Source organism: Penaeus japonicus, unplaced genomic scaffold, assembly GCF_977035675.1.
Source record: "Penaeus japonicus unplaced genomic scaffold, GWHDUDI00000001_assembly GWHDUDI00000017, whole genome shotgun sequence".
Classification (NCBI taxonomy): domain Eukaryota; kingdom Metazoa; phylum Arthropoda; class Malacostraca; order Decapoda; family Penaeidae; genus Penaeus; species Penaeus japonicus.
The window spans coordinates 27,116,015-27,121,014 of NW_028234419.1; positions in this window are offsets into that span (position 1 = coordinate 27,116,015).

Genomic DNA, 5,000 nt, shown 5'->3' on the forward strand with positions numbered 1-5,000 from the left:
AAAAGGTCGACTTTTTTTTTTATAAGGATAGTCTTAATTGAAATCCTTTACACGTGGTGAAATTCCCGCGCTCGTCCTCCGCGCACAGGTTACGTTACTACCATTCATTGTCTCACTGTATACACATCATACACAACATACACTTCATTACGTATACTTCTCTATCCCCCCTTTCCATACTTCTTGTCACGCAATTATCTTCCCATTAAAGACCCTCGTTCCTGTTCATATTAAACGGGTGGTTCCAGGCGCTATTATTTTACAAATCTGTTGACAGTGCAGACCGAAATACATAGAGGAAATGCAGGCGTGAAGACAGACGTACGCTACAGTACCACATGGCATTGTTCAACTGAAAGCATTTGTGGTAAAAGTAATCCAACTGTCATATCGATCTTTAAGAGAAATGTGGACCTTTTAGACGAAAAAAATGTGAAAAGATACACGAAGGTAACATACTTGTTCCTTGATCTCTAACTCTATTAATAAAATAATTATTTGGTTTTGATTCGGATCTTAGTGTAAAAAGACCATTGCAGTGGTCTAAGAGATCCAGTGCTAAGTAAACTATTGTCCAATATCCTGCTGTCCTATGGGTTATTATCAACTTGATAAAATCTAAATCTGTGATGAGATGGTGACTTTCCTTCATAGCTCATTCCTTCAGGTTATGCGTTGTCACTTCACTGTCATCATGCAACTTCTTCTTCTGCAACATATGTTTGATCCTCACATCCACAATATTTTGAGAGGGTTCGTAGCTTATGCAGACTGGAGAAGAATATATTATACTCTTTCCTTATTTTCTACGAACCTTCTGTGGCCATATTTTATAAAAAGAAAATAAATCAGCCTACTTTTCTTATTCATCTAGAAGAGTCTGCCTTACAGAGGACATCGTTCGTTTGTGTAAAAAAAAAAAAAAAAAAAAAAAAAAAAAAAAAAAAAAAAAAAAAAAAAAGTGACAACGTATTTCAAATTCGAGTCAAAAAGAGTACCTAAGTGTTTTTTCTTTCTGATAGGGTTTTACTAATGAAAGGACTATTATCTTATACTACATTTGTCATCAGTAATCATGACGATTATCATTCTGGCTCGCTTTATATCATCATTGTGCTTTCGTTAAAGAAACTGCATTTGCGTGTCTTCAAATTTGTGTTTATGAATCTTACATTCTCTCAACGTCAATCTTTTAAAGGAAAAAAAAGGAAAAATAGGATATCAACACACTTATGTTTATGGAAAAGGCAACAACTTTCTGAAAATGAATTGAGTATAAACTAATATGATTATAAAAAAACTACTCAAAAACCTTCGAACTTTATACCAATGATAAGGTACATGTATTGCCGGAGTTTTGAAAGGTAAGAAAGAGAGAATTCGAGATAAAATTGAGGATGGGGGGAGAGGGAGGAAAGGGAGATGGAGAAAGAGGAAAGGAAGATGGGGAAGTAGGAAAGGAGGAGGAAAGGGAGATGGAGAAGGAGGAAAGGAAGATGGGGGAGTAGGAAAGGGGGAGGAAAGGGATATGGAGAAGGAGGAGAGGAGGATGGGGAATAGGAAAAATGGAGGAAAGGATGATGGAGAAGTGAAATGAGGGTAGAAAGGAATATGGAGAAGGGGAGAGAGGAAAGGTAGATGGAGAAGGAGAAAGAGGGAGGAAAACAAGATGGAGAAGTGGAAAGAAGGAGAAAAGGTAGATGAGAAGGAGAAAGAGGGAGGAAAGCAAGATGGAGAAGTGGAAAGAAGGAGAAAAGGTAGATGGGGAAGGATAAAGAGGGAATAAAGGGAGACGGAGAGGAGAAACGAGGGTGGAAAGGAAGATGGAGAGGAAGAAAGAGGTAAGAATGGGAGATGGAATAAGAGGCAAAGAAGAATGAGAAAGGGAAAGAGAGAGGAAAAGAAGATGGAGAATAAGAAAGAGGGAAGAAAGGGAAACGGAGAAGAGAAACGAGGGTAGAAAGGAAGATGGAAAAGGAGAAAGAGGCAAGAAAGGGAGATGGAATAAGAGACAAGGAAGAATGAGAAAGGGAAAGAGGATGGAAAGAGAGATGGAAAGGAGAGGGAAATAGGAAAGAGGTAAGAAAGGAAGATGGAATAAGAGACAAGGAAAAAGGAGGAGGAGAGGAGAGGGGAATAAGAAAGAGAGAAGGAGAAATGGAAAGGAGTGGGAAGACAAAAAAACGAAAAGGAGGTCGAAAGAAAGAGGCGGGAATTTCACTTTTTTTAAATTTCATCTTAGAAATCTGTTTTGTCCGCCTCTTTGCTTGTTTACATTTTCAAAAAATAATTTCTTTAAGGTGAACACATGCAGGACCTCATGCAAACAGACATAAAAGCGCTGACTCATTCACACACATATTCTCTCTTTCTCTCTCTCTCTCTCTCGCTTTATACTTACTTACCTCCCAACCACCCTACTTATCTTCCTACTTACCCACCTCCTAACCACCCTACTTACCTACTACCCTACTTACCTACCTCCTTACCACCCTACTGATCTTCCTATTTACCTAGCCACCTTACTTACCTTCCTATTTACCTACCTTCTTACCTTCCTACTTACCTACCTCCCAACCACTCTACTTACCTTCCTACTTACCTACCACCCTACTTACCTTCCTACTTACCTACCACCCAACCACCTTACTTACCTTCCTATTTACTTACCTCCTCACCTTCCTATTTACCTACCTACTTACCTACCTCCCAACCACTCTACTTACCTTCCAGCTTACCTACCTACCTACCTACTTACCCCTTTATTCTACCATTCAAACCGTCTCAAAAAATGCTAAGACCGTGTTTTACTTCGCTTTTTCATTGAGGCGATGCCACCAAATGCATCACTTTTCTAACTTCAAAAGGAATATAAACTCTATATACAGTTTCTTAAATATGAAGAACGCTTGTAAATTTACAGAGTCCCTCACGTGCTTTGATCCACGTATATGTATATATATATTTTTTAAAGAAAGTTCTTTTGGTAACATTATTTTTTTTTGTCTTTTTTTTTCATTCTTTCTCTCTCGCTCTCTTCTCTCTTCTTTTCTTGGCTGTTGTTTGCTTTTCTCTTGTTTCTTTCTTGTTTCTGTTTTCTTCTTCCTTTCCTTTCTTACTTAATGATACTTAATTTCTTACTTAATGGTCATGGTGAGAATAGTGATAATGGTCGTGATAAGGATAATGATGATGTTAATGAAAATAATGACAGTGATGATGATAATGATGTTGATAATAATAATAATAACGATAAACCCAATCATACTCAATATTTCATTCGTGTCAAAATAATTGCATAGTGATAAACGAATAAATAATAATAATAAGAAACACAACATTTACTCATTTTGATAAAAAGTGAAGAAGAAGAAAAAAAGAAAAGAAAAAAGAAAAGAAAAATGAAAAGGCAACACCGAGTAAAATAAAGAAAGGCACGGACGTCTGAGTGGCACTCGAGGTAAGGATGAGGGTGGCGAGGAAAGGGAGGGAGGAGAGAGGGAGGAGGAGGAGGAGGGAGGAAGGAAGGAGAGGGAGAAGGAGGGAAGAAGTAAGGAGAGGGTGAGGAGAGGAAGGCCAGAGGGGAGGTGGGGAGGAGGGAGGAGAGGGAGAGGGGAGGGAGAGGAGAGGGAGGAGGAGGGAGGAAGGAAGGAGAGGGAGAAGGAGGGAGGAAGTAAGGAGAGGGTGAGGAGAGGAAGGCTAGAGGGGAGGTGGGGAGGAGGGAGGAGAGGGAGAGGAGAGGGAGGAGAGAGGGAGGAGGAGGGAGGAAGGAAGGAGAGGGAGAAGGAGGGAGGAAGTAAGGAGAGGGTGAGGAGAGGAAGGCCAGAGGGGAGGTGGGGAGGAGGGTGGAGAGGGAGAGAAGAGGGAGAGGGAAGGGAGGAGAGAGGTGAGGAAAGAAGGAGAGAGAGAGAGCTAGGGAGGAGGGAGGAAGGAAGTAGAGGGAGAGGGAAGCGAGGAGAGAGCGGAGGGAAGAGGGGATGAAGGGAGGAGAGGGAGAGGGGAGGGAGGAGAGAGAGAAAAGGAAGGAGGAAGAAAGGAGAGGGAGAGGAGAGGGAAGGAGAGAGGGAGAAGGAGGGAGGAAAGAAGGAGAGGGAGAGGAGAGGGAAGGAGATAGGGAGTGGGGAGGAAGGAAGGAGAGGGAGAGGGGAGGGAGAAGAAGGGGAAAAGGAGGGAGAAATGAAGGAGAAGGAGAGGAGAGGGAAGGAGAGTGGGAGAAGGGGAGAGAGGGAGAAGGAGAGAGGTTGGAAGGAGATGGAGAGAGGAGGGAGGAAAGAGGGAAAAGGAGGGAGGAAAGACGGAAAGGGAGAGGGAAGCGTGAAGAGAGAGCAGGGAGAAGAGAGGGAGAAGGAGGGAGAAAGGAACGAGAGGGAAGGAGAGAGGGAGAAGAAGGGAGGAAGAACGGAGAGGGAGAGGGAAGGAGAGAAAAGGAGGGTGGAAAGAAATAGAGGGAGGGGAGGAGAAAAAAGAGGGGGAGGTGAAAGAGTTGGAAGGAGAAGAAGCGAGAAGGAGGGAGAGAAAAGGGAAAATGATGGAAAGGAAAGGGTGAAAGCAAAAGAGAAGAAAGATGATAAAGAAGAAGAGGACAGATAGAGACTGATAGACAGACAGACAAAGAGAGAGAAGGAAGAGAGAAGGAGAAAGAGGACGGGGTAAGAATAAGGAAAGGATAGGTGAGATAGAAGAAGAGACAAAGAGGAAAGAGAGGAAGAAAAGTGACATGAAGAGAGAGAAGGAAGGAGAAAGAGAGAAGAGACAGAGATAGATAGATAGATAGATAAAGAGTCTCCCAGTTCGCAAACGCACGAGCATAGTCGAGGGTCTGTCTCACATGACGATAAACGCAAACGCCGACGTCGTCATGGTAACCAAGACGTCTCTAAACAAGCATGTTGACTCCACGTTCAGCAGGATCCGTGGCCCGAACAGGTAAGGAATGGCGGAGAGATTTCAGCGTGTACAGACCCACACAGACCCCCTGGACTGGCTTGTATCTCTCTTCA